The sequence below is a fragment of the Montipora capricornis genome, chromosome 4 (assembly GCF_036669925.1).
Source record: "Montipora capricornis isolate CH-2021 chromosome 4, ASM3666992v2, whole genome shotgun sequence".
Classification (NCBI taxonomy): Eukaryota; Metazoa; Cnidaria; class Anthozoa; order Scleractinia; family Acroporidae; genus Montipora; species Montipora capricornis.
Window position 1 is genome coordinate 16,420,198 of NC_090886.1, and position 19,079 is coordinate 16,439,276.

Sequence of the window (19,079 nt, forward strand, 5' to 3'; positions counted from 1 at the left end):
GGGTTTTTTTTCTTAGTCGTCCTCAGTCTTCGGAGTTTCTGCAGCCAGCTCGGGTTGAAATGCTAGAAAAAGTCAGTAATTCCCAGGCAAAACCTCTATCAATAACAAAATTTCCCAGCCAGCTCATCGAAACACCTGTATTTTTGCCAGCCAGCAAGATTCCTCTGGGGAACAGATAATGTGAGGAACAGATCCGTTGGGTGCCCCTGAAGATTGCCAATGATTTTAGTAATTCGCCCGATATGGGACTTGAACCCATGACCCTCAGATTAAAAGTCTGATGCTCTACCGACTGAGCTAACCGGGCTCATATCCACTTCCCAGGAGCCAGACACAGGATCGTACCGCTTTAGCTGTGTTTTAGCTATTTTAATAGCTGTTAGTTAGAAATGGACATTTTTTCCCCGTAACCAGCATTAAAACTAAACAAAGATTGCCGATGATTTTAGTAATTCGCCCGATATGGGACTTGAACCCATGACCCTCAGATTAAAAGTCTGATGCTCTACCGACTGAGCTAACCGGGCTCATATCCACTTCCCAGGAGCCAGACACAGGATCGTACCGCTTTAGCTGTGTTTTAGCTATTTTAATAGCTGTTAGTTAGAAATGGACATTTTTTCCCCGTAACCAGCATTAAAACTAAACAAAGATTGCCGATGATTTTAGTAATTCGCCCGATATGGGACTTGAACCCATGACCCTCAGATTAAAAGTCTGATGCTCTACCGACTGAGCTAACCGGGCTCATATCCACTTCCCAGGAGCCAGACACAGGATCGTACCGCTTTAGCTGTGTTTTAGCTATTTTAATAGCTGTTAGTTAGAAATGGACATTTTTTCCCCGTAACCAGCATTAAAACTAAACAAAGATTGCCGATGATTTTAGTAATTCGCCCGATATGGGACTTGAACCCATGACCCTCATGACACTCAATGCGTTGTATGCTTATTTCAATGTGATTTGTGCGATGCAAATTATGTCGGGTATACTGCCCGACACTTACATCAACGCATAAGTGAACACCGTCATTCAGCTATTGGGAAACACCTTGAAACACAGCATGGCAACAACAGAACAAAGACTGATTACCTTTTCAAAGTTCTGAGGAAATGCAACAGCAAGTTTGATTGTTTAGTGTACGAGACGTTGTACATAAAGGACATCAAGCCTTCTCCTAACACGCAAGCTGACTCCATTCGCGCCAAACTGTTCACGTGACACTACGGTACATTTATTTATTTATTATTATTTTTACCTTTTTGTGTTTCTTACCTTGGGGATTATACCCATAGGACCCGCGAATATTTAATATATTTTTTTCAAATATTATATATTCATTTTACACCTCGCACTCTTTTACTTTTTAACTTGATAATGGCGTAACGTCGCGCCGAAACGTCGTTCACTTTTATAATGTGTTTTAAAATTCTTTTAGCGTTTAACTTTTTAATCAATTCATTTTCATTTTAATAGCTGTTAGTTAGAAATGGACATTTTTTCCCCGTAACCAGCATTAAAACTAAACAAAGATTGCCGATGATTATAGTAATTCGCCCGCTATGGGACTTGAACCCATGACCCTCAGATTAAAAGTCTGATGCCCTACCGACTGAGCTACCTGGGCTCATATTTACGTCCCGGGCGAGACACAGGTTCGTACCGTTTTAGCTGTGTTTTGAATTTCGTCCAGCTTAATATATTATTTCCTTTATTTCAGTAGACCATTTTTACTACAACGAAGAAAATTATGAAAGAAAAGAGTAAATATTACAAATTGAAAATTCTTCTTGGTAACCAGCATTAAAATTAAACAAAGGTTGCCGATCATTTCATTAATTAGACCGATATGGGACTTGAACCCATGACCCTCAGATTAAAAGTCTGATGCTCTACCGACTGAGCTAACCGGGCTCATATTTACGTCCCGGGCGAGACACAGGTTCGTACCGTTTTAGCTGTGTTTTGAATTTTGTCCACCTTAATATATTCTTTCCTTTACTTCAGTAGACCATTTTTACCACAACGAAAAAAAACATGAAAGAAAAGAGTAAATATTACAAATGGGAAATTCTTCTTGGTAACCAGCATTAAAATTAAACAAAGATTGCCGATCATTTTATTAATTCGCCCAATATGGGACTTGAACCCATGACCCTCAGATTAAAAGTCTGATGCTCTACCGACTGAGCTAACCGGGCTCATATTTACGTCCCGGGCGAGACACAGGTTCCTACCGTTTTAGCTGTGTTTTGAATTTTGTCCATCCAAATATGTTATTTCCTTTACTTCAGTAGACCACTTTCACCACAACGAAGAACATTATGAAAAAAAAGAGTAAAAATTAGAAATGGAAAATTCTCCTTGGTAACCAGCATTAAAACTAAAAAAAGATTGCCGATGATTTTAGTAATTCGCCCGATATGGGACTTAAACCCATGACCCTCGACTGAGCTAACCGGGCTCACATCCACTTCCCAGGAGCCAGACACAGGATCGTACCGCTTTAGCTGTGTTTTAGCTATTTTAAAACTGTTAGTAAAAAATGGAAATTTTTCCCCGTAACCAGCATTAAAACTAAACAAAGATTGCCGATGATTATAGTAATTCGCCCGCTATGGGACTTGAACCCATGACCCTCAGATTAAAAGTCTAATGCTCTACCGACTGAGCTAACCGGGCTCATATTTACGTCCAGGGCGAGACACAGGTTCGTACCGTTTTCCCTGTGTTTTGAATTTTGTCCATCCTAATATGTTATTTCCTTTACTTCAGTAGACCACTTTTACCACAACGAAGAAAATAATGAAAGAAAAGAGTAAAAATTAGAAATGGAAAATTCTTCTTGGTAACCAGCATTAAAATTAAACAAAGGTTGCCGATCATTTCATTTATTCGACCGATATGGGACTTGAACCCATGACCCTCAGATTAAAAGTCTGATGCTCTACCGACTGAGCTAACCGGGCTCATATTTACGTCCCGGGCGAGACACAGGTTCGTACCGTTTTAGCTGTGTTTTGAATTTCGTCCAGCTTAATATATTATTTCCTTTACTTCAGTAGACCATTTTTACTACAACGAAGAAAATTATGAAAGAAAAGAGTAAATATTACAAATGGAAAATTCTTCTTGGTAACCAGCATTAAAATTAAACAAAGGTTGCCGATCATTTCATTAATTCGACCTATATGGGAGTTGAACCCATGACCCTCAGATTAAAAGTTTGATCCTCTACCGACTGAGCTAACCGGGCTCATATCCACTTCCCAGGAGCCAGACACAGGATCGTATCGCTTTAGCTGTGTTTTATCTATTTTATTAGCTGTTAGTTAGAAATGGACATTTTTTTCCCGTGACCAGCATTAAAACTAAACAAAGATTGCCGATGATTTTAGTAATTCGCCCGATATGGGACTTGAACCCATGACCCTCAGATTAAAAGTCTGATGCTCTACCGACTGAGCTAACCGGGCTCATATCCACTTCCCAGGAGCCAGACACAGGATCGTACCGCTTTAGCTGTGTTTTAGCTATTTTAATAGCTGTTAGTTAGAAATGGACATTTTTTCCCCGTAACCAGCATTAAAACTAAACAAAGATTGCCGATGATTTTAGTAATTCGCCCGATATGGGACTTGAACCCATGACCCTCAGATTAAAAGTCTGATGCTCTACCGACTGAGCTAACCGGGCTCATATTTACGTCCCGGGCGAGACACAGGTTCGTACCGTTTTCGCTGTGTTTTGAATTTTGTCCATCCTAATATATTATTTCCTTTACTTCAGTAGACCACTTTTACCACAACGAAGAAAATTATGAAAGAAAAGAGTAAAAATTAGAAATGGAAAATTCTCCTTGGTAACCAGCATTAAAACTAAACAAAGATTGCGGATGATTTTAGTAATTCGCCCGATATGGGACTTGAACCCATGACCCTCACATTAAAGGTATGATACTCTACCGACTGAGCTAACCGGGCTCATATTTACGTCCCGGGCGAGACACAGGTTCGTACCGTTTTCGCTGTGTTTTGAATTTTGTCCATCCTAATATATTATTTCCTTTACTTCAGTAGACCACTTTTACCACAACGAAGAAAATTATGAAAGAAAAGAGTAAAAATTAGAAATGGAAAATTCTTCTTGGTAACCAGCATTAAAACTAAACAAAGATTGCCGATGATTTTAGTAATTCGCCCGATATGGGACTTGAACCCATGACCCTCAGACCCTCAGACCCTCGTCCCGGGCGAGACACAGGTTCGTACCGTTTTAGCTGTGTTTTGAATTTCGTCCAGCTTAATATAGTATTTCCTTTACTTCAGTAGACCATTTTTACTACAACGAAGAAAATTATAAAAGAAAAGAGTAAATATTACAAATGGAAAATCTTCTTGGTAACCAGCATTAAAATTAAACAAAGGTTGCCGATCATTTCATTAATTCGCCCGATATGGGACTTGAACCCATGACCCTCAGATTAAAAGTCTGATGCTCTACCGACTGAGCTAACCGGGCTCATATCCACTTCCCAGGAGCCAGACACAGGATCGTATCGCTTTAGCTGTGTTTTAGCTATTTTAATACCTTTTAGTTAGAAATGGACATTTCTTCCCCGTAACCAGCATTAAAACTAAACAAAGATTGCCGATGATTTTAGTAATTCGCCCGATATGGGACTTGAACCCATGACCCTCAGATTAAAAGTTTGATGCTCTACTGACTGAGCTAGCCGGGGTCATATTTACTTCCCGGGAGAGACACATGTTCCTGCCGTTTTAGCTTTGTTTTGAATTTTGTCCGGCTTAATATGTTCTTTCCTCTTCTTCAGTACACCATTTTAACCACAACGAAGAAAAACATGAAAGAATATAGTAAAAATACCTGTTAGCTAGAAATGGAAATTTCTTCTGCATATCCAGCATTAAAACTAAACAAAAAGTTAGCATGATTTTATTAATTCCCCCGATATGGGATTTGAACACATGACCTTCAGATTAAAAGTCATACCATATCCACTTCCCAGGAGCCAGACACAGGATCGTACCGCTTTAGCTGTGTTTTAGCTATTTTAATAGCTGTTAGTTAGAAATGGACATTTTTTTCCCCGTAACCAGCATTAAAACTAAACAAAGATTGCCGATGATTTTAGTAATTCGCCCGATATGGGACTTGAACCCATGACCCTCAGATTAAAAGTCTGATGCTCTACCGACTGAGCTAACCGGGCTCATATCCACTTCCCAGGAGCCAGACACAGGATCGTTCCGCTTTAGCTGTGTTTTACCTATTTTAATAGCTGTTAGTTAGAAATGAACATTTTTTCTCCGTAACCAGCATTAAAACTACACAAAGATTGCCGATGATTTTAGTAATTCGCCCGATATGGGACTTGAACCCATGACCCTCAGATTAAAAGTCTGATGCTCTACCGACTGAGCTAACCGGGCTCATATCCACTTACCAGGAGCCAGACACAGGATCGTACCGCTTTAGCAGTGTTTTAGCTATTTTAATAGCTGTTAGTTAGAAATGGACATTTTTTCCCCGTAACCAGCATTAAAACTAAACAAAGATTGCCGATGATTTTAGTAATTTGCACGATATGAGACTTGAACCCATGACCAGTAACCTGCATTAAAACTAAACAAAGATTGCCGATGATTTTAGTAATTCGCCCGATATGGGACTTGAACCCATGACCCTCAGATTAAAAGTCTGATGCTCTACCGACTGAGCTAACCGGGGTCATATCCACTTCCCAGGAGCCAGACACAGGATCGTACCGCTTTAGCTATGTTTTAGCTATTTTAATAGCTGTTAGTTAGAAATGGACATTTTTTACCCGTAACCAGCATTAAAACTAAACAAAGATTGCCGACTGAGCTAACCGGGGTCATATCCACTTCCCAGGAGCCAGACACAGGATCGTACCGCTTTAGCTATGTTTTAGCTATTTTAATAGCTGTTAGTTAGAAATGGACATTTTTCCGCGGTTTGAAAATTAGCGGAAAAATATTCTCTCGTCGGTATGAACCATAAGGGACTCTCGGGAGAGTATATTAGGAGTGTTTGTATGCTAATTCATCCTCTTGGTGTTCTCTGGAGGCGACTCGCTTTTATTTTTATTTTCCTCTGTTCCGGTCTTCATGGGTAGCGAACAAGAAGCTGGTGGATCGCTTTCTCCTGAACTGGCTGTCGTTTTAGACGCTCAGAGGAATGCAATCTTGACCCCTGTTAGTACACAAAGCCACGGTCTCCAGACCAATTTGCTCCAACCGCGGTCAGATTTAGCCGTTCAAATAGCGTCAGACCTCCAGCCTGACACCTACGTGTTTAAGAAGAAAGGAAACGAGCAGCAGTTTAGTTTCAATCGTAAATTGGCCAAGACGAGTGGTACAGCACTGAAAGCCTTGGAGAGCGGAAACATTCCTAAAGCTAAGGAGGAACTTAACAAAGGTATTTCTTTGATTAATTCTAGGCAGAAAATAATCAAGCTAGCTGATAAATCGGAATTCGGTTGGGCCACAGTCCAAGAGTACGTTTCTGATGAATTGGCCGACGACGAGGCCGACGCCTCGAAGATCAAAAAAGCTGAGAAGAGAGCCGCTGTTAAGATTAAGACACTTCAAGAGAAAAAGAGAAAAACCAGTTCTAAAGTTTCCTCGGCTTCTGCGCCTCCATCCTTCAGCGCTTCCAGACCTGGCGGTTCTTTTGGTTCTTTTCCTTCGGCTTCTAATTATTTTCGCCCCCAAAGTCGATACTCCTACAATTCATTCAGAGCTTCCGACATGTGCTTTCGATGTGGCAAGCGAGGTCACTGGGCCAATTTCTGTAATTCCAGAGATAAACCTCTTTCGTCAGGATCCAACCAAACCTTGACTGTTTGGAACCATGCGAATTTGAACGGGATGTCGAAGGATCGAGTTCGAATTTTGTTCAAGGGAAATTATGTGCAAACTTTTCTTTTTGGCAAGTTACCATTCAGGCTTCGGACTTTGTTCTAGACATCATCCGTAATGGCTACAAGATTCTTTTTCGGGAGACTCCCTTGCCATATTCGATTGAGAATAGATCTTCCGCCCGTCGTCAACATATCTTTGTGGAGGGGGCGATTTCAGAATTGATGTCTCGTGGATGTTTAAGAGAAGTTTCAGAGTATCCTCAATTTTGTAATCCGTTACACGTTGCTGTCCAGTCTTCAGGAAAGCTACGTCTGATTTTGGACTTATCTCATCTGAATAAATTTGTTGTGAAGAAGTCTGTCAAATATGAAGATTTAAGAACTGTTCTTCAGCTGTTTTCACCTGGTATGTTTGTCTTTTCATTTGACCTTAAGTCGGCGTATCATCACATTGATATCTGTGAAGATCACATGAAGTTTCTGTCGTTCAAATGGCCTTCAGTCGACGGCGCGATGAAATTCTACGAGTTTAAGGTGTTACCTTTTGGTCTTACTTCAGCGCCATACGTTTTTACTAAAGTTATGCGCCAGTTAGTTAAGTTCTGGAGGGGTTGTGGCCTGTTAGCTTTGATGTACCTTGACGATGGCATCGGAGGAAATTTATCGCGCGAGAGCGCCAAAAATATCAGTGTTCGAGTTCGCAAAGATCTCGTTTCGGCCGGTTTTACAAGTAATGATGAAAAATCTAATTGGGAACCTGTGCAAAACTTAGTTTTTCTTGGAACGCTCTTGGACTTTGAAACGGGTCTGATTTCTATTCCCGAAGAACGTATTCTCAAACTAAAGTCGTCCATTGATTCCTGTCTTCAAGACAACGTTATTTCCGCCAGAGGTCTTGCCTCAATTACTGGTCAGATTATTTCCATGTCGTGCGCTGTGGGTAATGTTACAAGATTGTTGACAAGGAATTGTTATGCAGCAATCGAGCAGAGAACTTCCTGGGATCAACTTCTGTTTGTGTCCCCCGAGATTCGTAACGAGCTTTCCTTTTGGCAAAGCAACATCGACTCCATTAATGGGAAGCCAATGTCACCAAAGTCTAGTGCTGTGGGTGTTGTTTATTCTGACGCAAGTGATTCTGGTTTTGGGGGTTATTTCGTTCAATGCGGCCAGGATTTAGTGTCAGGCAATTGGTCCGACGAGGAGATGCGAACGAGTTCCACTTTGCGGGAGATCTTGGCAGTAAAATTTGTTCTTTTATCCTTGCTTGATCAGTTGTCGGGATTAACCGTTAAATGGTTCACAGATAATCAGAATGTTCCCCGGATCGTTTCGTCTGGCAGCAGCAAAGGTCACTTGCAGTCTGAAGCATTGTCCATCTTTAACATTTGTTGCAGTCGTGGTATTTCAATTGAGATGGAGTGGATTCCAAGAACTCAGAATGATAGGGCTGATTTTCTAAGCCGCATTTGTGATTCCGATGACTGGGGCCTTTCGTGGAACACATTTCAAAACATTGATTTGGTTTGGGGTCCGCACTCCATCGATCGTTTTGCTAATTACTTAAATGCAAAGCTTCCTAGATTTAACTCGAGATTTTGGAATCCAGGTTAGGAAGGAATTGATTCATTTGTTATGGACTGGGCAGGAGAGAACAATTTTGTATGTCCACCCGTTTGTCTTATTCCGCGAGTGTTATTACATATGCGTAATTGTAAGGCGTCAGGTACTCTTATTGTTCCGTTGTGGCACTCGGCTCCTTTTTGGCCCATGATTTGCGCTGATGGCGTTAATTTTTCTGACTTTATCTTTAACTGGATGGATATTCCGTCAAGCAAAGAAGCCTTCACTCCTGGCAGGTGTAACAGCATTTTTGGCAACGAGGACTTAAGTTTTAGAATGCTCGCTTTGAGGATTCAATTTTGACGGTTGTCAACTTATATTGTCCGTTAGCTATTTTCTGATAGTATTATTGCCTGATTTACTTTCTTGTATTTATTTTGTTTTTTGCGTTTCGGTTAGATCATTTGTTTTGTTAATAGGTATTTTGTTAGTCATACACACTTCCTACTTTTTGGATCTTCTTTTTCCTTTCTTTGTACTCTTGGGGCCGTGCGGCCTCCAGTGAGCGCACGATAGCAATTTTCGTGTTTATGTTTTTTGGTTCTTTTATTTTTTGCGCACGGGCGCAATATGACCAGGGAATTTAGACGAGAGTCGAATTTTTCCGCGGTTTGAAAATTAGCGGAAAAATATTCTCTCGTCGGTATGAACCATCAAGGGACTCTCGGGAGAGTATATTAGGAGTGTTTGTATGCTAATTCATCCTCTTGGTGTTCTCTGGAGGCGACTCGCTTTTATTTTTATTTTTCAGTTTTATTTTATTTTATTTTATTTGTTTGTTTTTCCCTTCGTTTTTTTGTTAAATTTATACATATCTATATTTATATTTACATTCTCTTGTTTTTCAGATTCAGTTCTTGATTATGCCTTGTTCTTTTGTTTTGAAGGCATAATAAGTTACTTAATATCGGGGCCTTTTTTGCGCCCGTCTATATTGGGACCATCTGTGCCCAGAACTCGGGTGTGATTTACACTAAGTGGGACCCTCTGTGTCCAAGTTATTCGGGGGTGATTTTTCCACCCGAGTGGGACCATCTGTGCCCAAGATATTTAGGGGTGATTTTTCACCCAAGTGAGTCCATCTGCGCCGGAGATATTTAAGGGTGATTTTTTCCACCTAAGTCAGACCATGCTCGAGATACTTAGGGATGATTTTTTCACCCAAGTGGGACCATCTGTGCCCCAGATATTTAAGGATGGGCTTTTCCGTCCAAGTGGGACCATATGTACCTGGGGCCATCTTTGCCCTGGGATTCTTATAGGGGTGTTTGTTATCACCCGTGTGCCATGGGTCATATGTGCCCGAGATTTTAATGGGGGTGGAACCAGCTGTGCCCGAAACGTAAGATTTTGCCTGGAAGCAACTATTTTTGTGGAGAGGTGATTTTGCCAGTTTCCTCCTTGAACTTGTTGTTGTTGCCCTCGTTTCTCATTGCTGTTCGCTTGCCTTTGTTTCTATATTTTTATTCGATTTGTCTTTTTTTGCTTGCTTGTCGCTTCTTTTCTCTTTTTCCTTTTTACAGATGTGTTCCAGTCAGAGATGTGGTGCGAATTCTCTGCCGCATTCCCTAATCATCTGCAGCCATTGGTTAGCCGCGTTCAGGAAACAGTGCTTGCTTCGAAAGCGGAAGGCACCATTCGTACTTATTTGGCTGGTTTTAAGCGCTGGAAGCTTTGGGCTTCGTCTAACTGCTTTTGCCACGTGCCTGCCAATTCGTTTCATGTTGCGGCCTACTTACAATGCCTGATTTCTGAAGCCAACTCTCCTTCTCCTGTACTTAATGCTGTTTACAGTATCGACTGGGCTCAACGCTTGGCTGGTCTGCCGAAGGTCTCCGACCATCCTATTGTTTCTTCCATGGTTAGTGCGTCCCAAAGAATTCTGGGAAAACCGAAGGCAAAGAAAGAGCCCATCACCAGCGAAATGTTGAAAGCGCTTGTAACTTCCAAGATTTCAGATAAGTCTCCCTCTTTGTCCGACTTGAGGACAGTAGCCTTATGTCTCTTAGGTTATGCTGGCTTTTTTCGTTTCAGTGAGTTATGCTCTATAAGAGCTTGTGACATTAAATTTTTTCCTACTTATGTGTCTATATTTTTAGAATCGTCCAAGACAGACCAATTTCGTGACGGAGCGTGGGTTGCAATCGCGCGGTCGAATCAAGACACGTGCCCCGTTAAGGCGTTGGAGCAATACATTGCGGCCGCAAAAATTGATCTTGGTGAGGATTTGCCGTTGTTTAGAGCTTTATCGTCCTCTAGATCCACCTCCAAGGTCCGGCGCCAAGGCTTGAGCTACAGCAGAGCCCGGGAGATCGTTAAGGACGCTTTTAAGGACATAACAGACGTTTCCTGTATAAGTCTTCACAGTCTCAGGGCCGGAGGAGCCACCGCGGCCGCCAATGCGGGCATTAATGATAGACTTTTTAAAAGACATGGTCGTTGGTTGAGTGAGAATGCCAACAATGGCTACGTTAAAGACAATTTTCAATCCTTACTATCCGTCTCGAAATCTTTAGGAATTTGATAAGACCGAGCCCAGCAGGTCGGACAGCACCATCCATGGGGCTGGGGTTATTTCCTCTCTGTTACCGCAACGAGCGCGGTGAGGTTTTTTCAACCTGTGGATGCTCCTTGGTACTGTCCTAGTGTAGTTTTTTGTCGAATCACCTTGTAATTAATAAACTGTGCGGCCTCCAGTGAGCGCATGATAGCAATTTTCGTGTTTATCTTTTTTGGTTCTTTTATTTTTTGCGCACGGGCGCAATATGACCAGGGAATTTAGACGAGAGTAGACATTTTTTCCCCGTAACCAGCATTAAAACTAAACAAAGATTGCCGATGATTTTAGTAATTCGCCCGATATGGGACTTGAACCCATGACCCTCAGATTAAAAGTCTGATGCTCTACCGACTGAGCTAACCGGGCTCATATCCACTTCCCAGGAGCCAGACACAGGATCGTACCGCTTTAGCTGTGTTTTAGCTATTTTAATAGCTGTTAGTTAGAAATGGACATTTTTTCCCCGTAACCAGCAGTAAAACTAAACAAAGATTGCCGATGATTTTAGTAATTCGCCCGATATGGGACTTGAACCCATGACCCTCAGATTAAAAGCCTGATGCTCTACCGACTGAGCTAACCGGGCTCATATCCACTTCCCAGGAGCCAGACACAGGATCGTACCGCTTTAGCTCTGTTTTAGCTATTTTAATAGCTGTTAGTTAGAAATGGACATTTTTTTCCCCGTAACCAGAATTAAAACTAAACAAAGATTGCCGATGATTTTAGTAATTCGCCCGATATGGGACTTGAACCCATGACCCTCAGATTAAAAGCCTGATGCTCTACCGACTGAGCTAACCGGGCTCATATCCACTTCCCAGGAGCCAGACACAGGATCGTACCGCTTTAGCTGTGTTTTAGCTATTTTAATAGCTGTCAGTTAGAAATGGACATTTTTTCCCCGTAACCAGCATTAAAACTAAACAAAGATTGCCGATGATTTTAGTAATTCGCCCGATATGGGACTTGAACCCATGACCCTCAGATTAAAAGTCTGATGCTCTACCGACTGAGCTAACCGGGCTCATATCCACTTCCCAGGAGCCAGACACAGGATCGTACCGCTTTAGCTGTGTTTTAGCTATTTTAATAGCTGTTAGTTAGAAATGGACATTTTTTCCCCGTAACCAGCATTAAAACTAAACAAAGATTGCCGATGATTTTAGTAATTCGCCCGACATGGGACTTGAACCCATGACCCTCAGATTAAAAGTCTGATGCTCTACCGACTGAGCTAACCGGGCTCATATCCACTTCCCAGGAGCCAGACACAGGATCGTACCGCTTTAGCTGTGTTTTAGCTATTTTAATAGCTGTTAGTTAGAAATGGACATTTTTTCCCCGTAACCAGCATTAAAACTAAACAAAGATTGCCGATGATTTTAGTAATTCGCCCGATATGGGACTTGAACCCATGACCCTCAGATTAAAAGTCTGATGCTCTACCGACTGAGCTAACCGGGCTCATATACGATTCAAAGTAGCCAGACACAGGATCGTACCGCTTTAGCTGTGTTTTAGCTATTTTAATAGCTGTTAGTTAGAAATGGACATTTTTTCCCCGTAAACAGCATTAAAACTAAACAAAGATTGCCGATGATTTTAGTAATTCGCCCGATATGGGACTTGAACCCATGACCCTCAGATTAAAAGTCTGATGCTCTACCGACTGAGCTAACCGGGCTCATATCCACTTCCCAGGAGCCAGACACTGAATCGTACCGCGATAGCTGTGTTTTAGCTATTTTAATAGGTGTTAGTTAGAAATGGAAATTTTTTCCCCGTAACCAGCATTAAAACTAAACTAGATGCTTTTGTGAAGCATACACTGGCTTGCTTGTGGTACGTGCTACAGAAAATCAGAAGGCACTGAATTGTGTGGTATTGAAATACAGCATTCCAGTCTCTGAAGAATAAGCGAGAAACATTGGCTTCTGGGGTGACATGTTGATAATTTTCAAGTTCCCTCACAACTTCTTTTCACCACAAGTGTGCCCTATGAGCATCCGAAAACTTTGTAATACTAAACTTCCCTGAAGTCAAGCCCTGTTTCGCGGGGTTAGTGTTGGGATGGGAGACCAAAACAATAAACCCCTTATAAAAAACAGAAACATCTGACCGAAAATACTATTAACGCTAACAAATGCGAACTCAGCAAGGTACAGATTATGTTAGCTTGCTTTATGCAAAACAAATATTGATGAAAAAGCAAATAAATATTGATACACAATTTTCAGAAAGAGCAGAAGGAAGTTTCCCGGACGGTCGATCGAGAATAAAATATTTACGACATGAAAACAACATTAATTTTGAACCGTGAATATCGAATATAAAAAGTTACGATCAGCGACAAACATTTTGGGAGATTTTTGCTACGTTCAAGTAAATTGCAAAATCGAAAGTGACATGGCCGGAATTCAGCGGGCGCCGTGATTAAGTTACCGCGGCATGTTTACTCGCCAAACAGTGAAGCATCTGTGTCAAATGATGGCAAGATACCGGGTTTTTGCAAGTTTCTTTTTCTGTCAAGTGTTGTAAAGTTTGACAATGAAATGAGCGAAGTCAAAACAAAGATCACAATCGCCCAACTCTTGTTTATGCAAAGTCAAAATTTACTCTCCAAGACGCGTGCGACGTTATTTATCACCAGGTAATTCCATCATTTTGGAAATAGCAGCTACTTTATTATTCATCTGCGTCACAAGTTTTCACTGATTTTGGGGCTCATTTTGTTGAAACTCAAGCACGCTTCCAACAGGCCTGTGAACCCTTCCTGCTTACAGAGCAATACTAAAAAACTTCTCCCATATAACATTTGAACCTTAAGCTCGAAAATTCAATACACAACAGGATATTATAATTCACAAAGGCAGAAAATACCGCAGAATCCTTTTCCAGCGAAAATTTTATTGAAACAAACAACATATTTGCTCTTAGAGGCGAAAACCTCTTCCTATTTGATTGCGTGCGTGAAGACAAGAAACTCAATTGTGTCAAATTACCATGTACTTCAGGTAAATACTGCTCACTTTGATTTCGTCTCGACGGGCGATAGATTGTTGTCGAAGTCCAGTACTCGTCGCTTTTGAGATTCATGCCTAGTTTATCCAACTGACTTTCCATTATTGAGCTCCATAAGGGTATATTTTGTTTAAGGATCCACTAAAACGCCATTCGCGTTGCATGACTTTCGACGCCATTGCAGGCTAAGTTAATGATTCTACTGTGTCCACCAGAGAAATCCACGCAGTTCCACTACCCTCTCGATCCTAAGAAAATACGCGCAGAAGGCTCTATACACAAAAACACCACTTACCAGGGGAGTGACAGGCAAGACTTTTACCGACACGGAAACAAAAAAAAAAAAAAAAAAAAAAAAAAAGAAAACAAACAAACTAAACGCAGACTTCGACTGGGTTTGCCCATACGCAACCCAGTAACAAAGATTGCCGATGATTTTAGTAATTCGCCCGATATGGGACTTGAACCCATGACCCTCAGATTAAAAGTCTGATGCTCTACCGACTGAGCTAACCGGGCTCATATCCACTTCCCAGGAGCCAGACACAGGATCGTACCGCTTTAGCTGTGTTTTAGCTATTTTAATAGCTGTTAGTTAGAAATGGACATTTCTTCCCCGTAACCAGCATTAAAACTAAACAAAGATTGCCGATGATTTTAGTAATTCGCCCGATATGGGACTTGAACCCATGACCCTCATGACACTCAATGCGTTGTATGCTTATTTCAATGTGATTTGTGCGATGCAAATTATGTCGGGTATACTGCCCGACACTTACATCAACGCATAAGTGAACACCGTCATTCAGCTATTGGGAAACACCTTGAAACACAGCATGGCAACAACAGAACAAAGACTGATTACCTTTTCAAAGTTCTGAGGAAATGCAACAGCAAGTTTGATTGTTTAGTGTACGAGACGTTGTACATAAAGGACATCAAGCCTTCTCCTAACACGCAAGCTGACTCCATTCGCGCCAAACTGTTCACGTGACACTACCGTACATTTATTTATTTATTATTATTTTTACCTTTTTGTGTTTCTTACCTTGGGGATTATACCCATAGGACCCGCGAATATTTAATATATTTTTTTCAAATATTATATATTCATTTTACACCTCGCACTCTTTTACTTTTTAACTTGATAATGGCGTAACGTCGCGCCGAAACGTCGTTCACTTTTATAATGTGTTTTAAAATTCTTTTAGCGTTTAACTTTTTAATCAATTCATTTTCAAAATCTCTCCTGTTACGTTTTGAATTTTGTCCAGCTTAATATATTATTTCCTTTGCTTCAGTAGACCATTTTGACGACACAATGACGAAAAACATGAAACAATCGAGTCAAAATAGCTGTTAGTTAAAAATGGAAATTTCTTCTGCGTAACCAGCATTAAAACTAAACAAAGATTGCCAATGATTTTATTAATTCGCCCGATATGGGACTTGAACCCATGACCCTCAGATTAAAAGTCTGATGCTCTACCGACTGAGCTAACCGGGCTCATATTTACGTCCCGGGCGAGACACAGGTTCGTACCGTTTTCGCTGTGTTTTGAATTTTGTCCATCCTAATATATTATTTCCTTTACTTCAGTAGACCACTTTTACCACAACGAAGAAAATTATGAAAGAAAAGAGTAAAAATTAGAAATGGAAAATTCTCCTTGGTAACCAGCATTAAAACTACACAAAGATTGCCGATGATTTTAGTAATTCGCCCGATATGGGACTTGAACCCATGACCCTCAGATTAAAAGTCTGATGCTCTACCGACTGAGCTAACCGGGCTCATATCCACTTCCCAGGAGCCAGACACAGGATCGTACCGCTTTAGCTGTGTTTTAGCTATTTTAATAGCTGTTAGTTAGAAATGGAAATTTTTTTCCCAGTAACCAGCATTAAAACTAAACAAAGATTGCCGATGATTTTAGTAATTTGCCCGATATGGGACTTGAACCCATGACCCTCAGATTAATAGACTGATGCTCTACCGACTGAGCTAACCGGGCTCATATCCACTTCCCAGGAGCCAGACACAGGATCGTACCGCTTTAGCTGTGTTTTAGCTATTTTAATAGCTGTTAGTTAGAAATGGACATTTTTTCCCCGTAACCAGCATTAAAACTAAACAAAGATTGCCGATGATTTTAGTAATTCGCCCGATATGGGACTTGAACCCATGACCCTCATGACACTCAATGCGTTGTATGCTTATTTCAATGTGATTTGTGCGATGCAAATTATGTCGGGTATACTGCCCGACACTTACATCAACGCATAAGTGAACACCGTCATTCAGCTATTGGGAAACACCTTGAAACACAGCATGGCAACAACAGAACAAAGACTGATTACCTTTTCAAAGTTCTGAGGAAATGCAACAGCAAGTTTGATTGTTTAGTGTACGAGACGTTGTACATAAAGGACATCAAGCCTTCTCCTAACACGCAAGCTGACTCCATTCGCGCCAAACTGTTCACGTGACACTACCGTACATTTATTTATTTATTATTATTTTTACCTTTTTGTGTTTCTTACCTTGGGGATTATACCCATAGGACCCGCGAATATTTAATATATTTTTTTCAAATATTATATATTCATTTTACACCTCGCACTCTTTTACTTTTTAACTTGATAATGGCGTAACGTCGCGCCGAAACGTCGTTCACTTTTATAATGTGTTTTAAAATTCTTTTAGCGTTTAACTTTTTAATCAATTCATTTTCAAAATCTCTCCTGTTACGTTTTGAATTTTGTCCAGCTTAATATATTATTTCCTTTGCTTCAGTAGACCATTTTGACGACACAATGACGAAAAACATGAAACAATCGAGTCAAAATAGCTGTTAGTTAAAAATGGAAATTTCTTCTGCGTAACCAGCATTAAAACTAAACAAAGATTGCCAATGATTTTATTAATTCGCCCGATATGGGACTTGAACCCATGACCCTCAGATTAAAAGTCTGATGCTCTACCGACTGAGCTAACCGGGCTCATATTTACGTCCCGGGCGAGACACAGGTTCGTACCGTTTTCGCTGTGTTTTGAATTTTGTCCATCCTAATATATTATTTCCTTTACTTCAGTAGACCACTTTTACCACAACGAAGAAAATTATGAAAGAAAAGAGTAAAAATTAGAAATGGAAAATTCTTCTTGGTAACCAGCATTAAAATTAAACAAAGATTGCCGATGATTTTATTAATTCGCCCGATATGGGACTTGAACCCATGACCCTCAGATTAAAAGTCTGATGCTCTACCGACTGAGCTAACCGGGCTCATATTTACGTCCCGGGCGAGACACATGTTCCTACCGTTTTAGCTGTGTTTTGAACTTTGTCCATCCAAATATATTATTTCCTTTACTTCAGTAGACCACTTTTACCACAACGAAGAAAATTATGAAAGAAAAGAGTAAAAATTAGAAATGGAAAATTCTCCTTGGTAACCAGCATTAAAATTAAACAAAGATTGCCGATGATTTTACTAATTCGCCCAATATGGGACTTGAACCCATGACCCTCAGATTAAAAGTCTGATGCTCTACCGACTGAGCTAACCGGGCTCATATTTACGTCCCGGGCGAGACACAGGTTCCTACCGTTTTAGCTGTGTTTTGAATTTTGTCCATCCTAATATATTATTTCCTTTACTTCAGTAGACCACTTTTACCACAACGAAGAAAATTATGAAAGAAAAGAGTAAAAATTAGAAATGGAAAATTCTCCTTGGTAACCAGCATTAAAATTAAACAAAGATTGACGATGATTTTACTAATTCGCCCGATATGGGACTTGAGCCCATAACCCTCAGATTAAAAGTCTGATGCTCTACCGACTGAGCTAACCGGGCTCATATCCACTTCCAGGGAGAGAGACAGGCTCATACCGTTTTAGCTGTGTTTAAATGTTGTCCAGCTTAATATATTATTTCCTTTTCTTCAGTAGACCATTTTTACCACAACGAAGAAAAACATGAAAAAAAAGAGTAAAAATAGCTGTTAGCTAGAAATGGAAATTTCTTCTGCGTAACCAGTATTAAAATTAAACAACAATTGCCGATTTTTTTTACACTATTGTGTAGTGAAGGAAGAAGCCTGGGGTGAAGCGGTAGACGACAAAACTTTAGCTGTGTGACCGGGTTTTACAATCAGCTTTATGTCATTATAATGATCTACCATGGTAGTAGAGCGCCAACCTATGTGCTTGGCAATATCAGACTTAGAAACTCCCAACAGTTCCAAGGTAATAGAAAATCCGGCGCGAAGGCTGTGGGGAGTTTCGCCGCCGTCTAAGCTAGCCTATGATTTCAATACTGTTTGAAACGATTATAAACCGAAGAACCAATGAAAGGTTTATCAGAAATGTGACCAGCTTTGTTGGTAGCGCGGAATAAATAGCCTTGAGAAATGTCTACACTAATTAAATGACAGATATTTAGATACAACATAAAATTACGCACTGGACAAATAACAGAATTACTAGAACTCCTTACAGAAAAAAGGTGTGTACAATTTCCCCTTAATGTCTTACCAAAAGTATGGTTAAAGAGTAACCCGGAGGAGTCGGGAAAAAGAAGCACTTCTTTAGACTTGGTTCTTCCTAAGTCCGACGAACGGATTCCAGAGAAAAAATCAATGCAAAAGAAACTAAGATCCCTGCTGAGGATATACAAAAGCGAAGGCGAAGTGCAAGGTTTTCTAAGTTTAGACAGGATGGAACGCGCTATAGCCAAAAATTTATTTGTAAAAAGGGGAACGGCCTTACGAGGCTGTACTCGAGCCTGGGCTGCTTCTCGTACACATTTCAAATAGGCTTTAATAGAGGGATGAGAGACGGGGTTTCCAATACCTAATCGGTCGTCCCATTCTCCTCCCAAACCCTCGTCTAGAAAAATGGACCTGAGCTTCCCAATTAGGTTGTCCACGGTTCCAGCAGCCAACCTGGTAGGAC

At 40.7% G+C, this 19,079-nt stretch overlaps 30 non-coding genes across 30 annotated transcripts; all 30 read right to left on the reverse strand.

The window, feature by feature from the left end:
• Window positions 1-234: 234 nt before the first annotated feature.
• On the reverse strand, window positions 235-307 carry Trnak-uuu (transfer RNA lysine (anticodon UUU)). The gene has a single exon. It is a non-coding gene; the product is annotated as a tRNA-Lys (tRNA).
• A 147-nt stretch (window positions 308-454) lies between these two features.
• On the reverse strand, window positions 455-527 carry Trnak-uuu (transfer RNA lysine (anticodon UUU)). Its single transcript has one exon. It is a non-coding gene; the product is annotated as a tRNA-Lys (tRNA).
• Window positions 528-674: 147 nt separating this feature from the next.
• Trnak-uuu (transfer RNA lysine (anticodon UUU)) lies at window positions 675-747 on the reverse strand. The gene has a single exon. It is a non-coding gene; the product is annotated as a tRNA-Lys (tRNA).
• An 808-nt stretch (window positions 748-1,555) lies between these two features.
• Trnak-uuu (transfer RNA lysine (anticodon UUU)) lies at window positions 1,556-1,628 on the reverse strand. The gene has a single exon. It is a non-coding gene; the product is annotated as a tRNA-Lys (tRNA).
• Window positions 1,629-1,842: 214 nt separating this feature from the next.
• On the reverse strand, window positions 1,843-1,915 carry Trnak-uuu (transfer RNA lysine (anticodon UUU)). Its single transcript has one exon. It is a non-coding gene; the product is annotated as a tRNA-Lys (tRNA).
• A 214-nt stretch (window positions 1,916-2,129) lies between these two features.
• Trnak-uuu (transfer RNA lysine (anticodon UUU)) lies at window positions 2,130-2,202 on the reverse strand. Its single transcript has one exon. It is a non-coding gene; the product is annotated as a tRNA-Lys (tRNA).
• A 408-nt stretch (window positions 2,203-2,610) lies between these two features.
• Window positions 2,611-2,683, reverse strand: Trnak-uuu (transfer RNA lysine (anticodon UUU)). The gene has a single exon. It is a non-coding gene; the product is annotated as a tRNA-Lys (tRNA).
• Window positions 2,684-2,897: 214 nt separating this feature from the next.
• On the reverse strand, window positions 2,898-2,970 carry Trnak-uuu (transfer RNA lysine (anticodon UUU)). Its single transcript has one exon. It is a non-coding gene; the product is annotated as a tRNA-Lys (tRNA).
• Window positions 2,971-3,404: 434 nt separating this feature from the next.
• Window positions 3,405-3,477, reverse strand: Trnak-uuu (transfer RNA lysine (anticodon UUU)). The gene has a single exon. It is a non-coding gene; the product is annotated as a tRNA-Lys (tRNA).
• Window positions 3,478-3,624: 147 nt separating this feature from the next.
• Window positions 3,625-3,697, reverse strand: Trnak-uuu (transfer RNA lysine (anticodon UUU)). Its single transcript has one exon. It is a non-coding gene; the product is annotated as a tRNA-Lys (tRNA).
• A 214-nt stretch (window positions 3,698-3,911) lies between these two features.
• On the reverse strand, window positions 3,912-3,984 carry Trnak-uuu (transfer RNA lysine (anticodon UUU)). The gene has a single exon. It is a non-coding gene; the product is annotated as a tRNA-Lys (tRNA).
• Window positions 3,985-4,449: 465 nt separating this feature from the next.
• On the reverse strand, window positions 4,450-4,522 carry Trnak-uuu (transfer RNA lysine (anticodon UUU)). The gene has a single exon. It is a non-coding gene; the product is annotated as a tRNA-Lys (tRNA).
• A 639-nt stretch (window positions 4,523-5,161) lies between these two features.
• Window positions 5,162-5,234, reverse strand: Trnak-uuu (transfer RNA lysine (anticodon UUU)). The gene has a single exon. It is a non-coding gene; the product is annotated as a tRNA-Lys (tRNA).
• A 147-nt stretch (window positions 5,235-5,381) lies between these two features.
• Window positions 5,382-5,454, reverse strand: Trnak-uuu (transfer RNA lysine (anticodon UUU)). Its single transcript has one exon. It is a non-coding gene; the product is annotated as a tRNA-Lys (tRNA).
• A 225-nt stretch (window positions 5,455-5,679) lies between these two features.
• Window positions 5,680-5,752, reverse strand: Trnak-uuu (transfer RNA lysine (anticodon UUU)). Its single transcript has one exon. It is a non-coding gene; the product is annotated as a tRNA-Lys (tRNA).
• Window positions 5,753-11,384: 5,632 nt separating this feature from the next.
• Trnak-uuu (transfer RNA lysine (anticodon UUU)) lies at window positions 11,385-11,457 on the reverse strand. Its single transcript has one exon. It is a non-coding gene; the product is annotated as a tRNA-Lys (tRNA).
• Window positions 11,458-11,604: 147 nt separating this feature from the next.
• Trnak-uuu (transfer RNA lysine (anticodon UUU)) lies at window positions 11,605-11,677 on the reverse strand. The gene has a single exon. It is a non-coding gene; the product is annotated as a tRNA-Lys (tRNA).
• Window positions 11,678-11,825: 148 nt separating this feature from the next.
• Window positions 11,826-11,898, reverse strand: Trnak-uuu (transfer RNA lysine (anticodon UUU)). The gene has a single exon. It is a non-coding gene; the product is annotated as a tRNA-Lys (tRNA).
• Window positions 11,899-12,045: 147 nt separating this feature from the next.
• Window positions 12,046-12,118, reverse strand: Trnak-uuu (transfer RNA lysine (anticodon UUU)). Its single transcript has one exon. It is a non-coding gene; the product is annotated as a tRNA-Lys (tRNA).
• A 147-nt stretch (window positions 12,119-12,265) lies between these two features.
• Window positions 12,266-12,338, reverse strand: Trnak-uuu (transfer RNA lysine (anticodon UUU)). Its single transcript has one exon. It is a non-coding gene; the product is annotated as a tRNA-Lys (tRNA).
• A 147-nt stretch (window positions 12,339-12,485) lies between these two features.
• On the reverse strand, window positions 12,486-12,558 carry Trnak-uuu (transfer RNA lysine (anticodon UUU)). The gene has a single exon. It is a non-coding gene; the product is annotated as a tRNA-Lys (tRNA).
• Window positions 12,559-12,705: 147 nt separating this feature from the next.
• Trnak-uuu (transfer RNA lysine (anticodon UUU)) lies at window positions 12,706-12,778 on the reverse strand. Its single transcript has one exon. It is a non-coding gene; the product is annotated as a tRNA-Lys (tRNA).
• Window positions 12,779-14,561: 1,783 nt separating this feature from the next.
• Trnak-uuu (transfer RNA lysine (anticodon UUU)) lies at window positions 14,562-14,634 on the reverse strand. The gene has a single exon. It is a non-coding gene; the product is annotated as a tRNA-Lys (tRNA).
• Window positions 14,635-15,549: 915 nt separating this feature from the next.
• On the reverse strand, window positions 15,550-15,622 carry Trnak-uuu (transfer RNA lysine (anticodon UUU)). Its single transcript has one exon. It is a non-coding gene; the product is annotated as a tRNA-Lys (tRNA).
• Window positions 15,623-15,836: 214 nt separating this feature from the next.
• Window positions 15,837-15,909, reverse strand: Trnak-uuu (transfer RNA lysine (anticodon UUU)). Its single transcript has one exon. It is a non-coding gene; the product is annotated as a tRNA-Lys (tRNA).
• A 148-nt stretch (window positions 15,910-16,057) lies between these two features.
• Window positions 16,058-16,130, reverse strand: Trnan-auu (transfer RNA asparagine (anticodon AUU)). The gene has a single exon. It is a non-coding gene; the product is annotated as a tRNA-Asn (tRNA).
• A 915-nt stretch (window positions 16,131-17,045) lies between these two features.
• Trnak-uuu (transfer RNA lysine (anticodon UUU)) lies at window positions 17,046-17,118 on the reverse strand. The gene has a single exon. It is a non-coding gene; the product is annotated as a tRNA-Lys (tRNA).
• A 214-nt stretch (window positions 17,119-17,332) lies between these two features.
• On the reverse strand, window positions 17,333-17,405 carry Trnak-uuu (transfer RNA lysine (anticodon UUU)). Its single transcript has one exon. It is a non-coding gene; the product is annotated as a tRNA-Lys (tRNA).
• Window positions 17,406-17,619: 214 nt separating this feature from the next.
• On the reverse strand, window positions 17,620-17,692 carry Trnak-uuu (transfer RNA lysine (anticodon UUU)). The gene has a single exon. It is a non-coding gene; the product is annotated as a tRNA-Lys (tRNA).
• A 214-nt stretch (window positions 17,693-17,906) lies between these two features.
• On the reverse strand, window positions 17,907-17,979 carry Trnak-uuu (transfer RNA lysine (anticodon UUU)). Its single transcript has one exon. It is a non-coding gene; the product is annotated as a tRNA-Lys (tRNA).
• Between the last annotated feature and the right edge of the window lie 1,100 nt (window positions 17,980-19,079).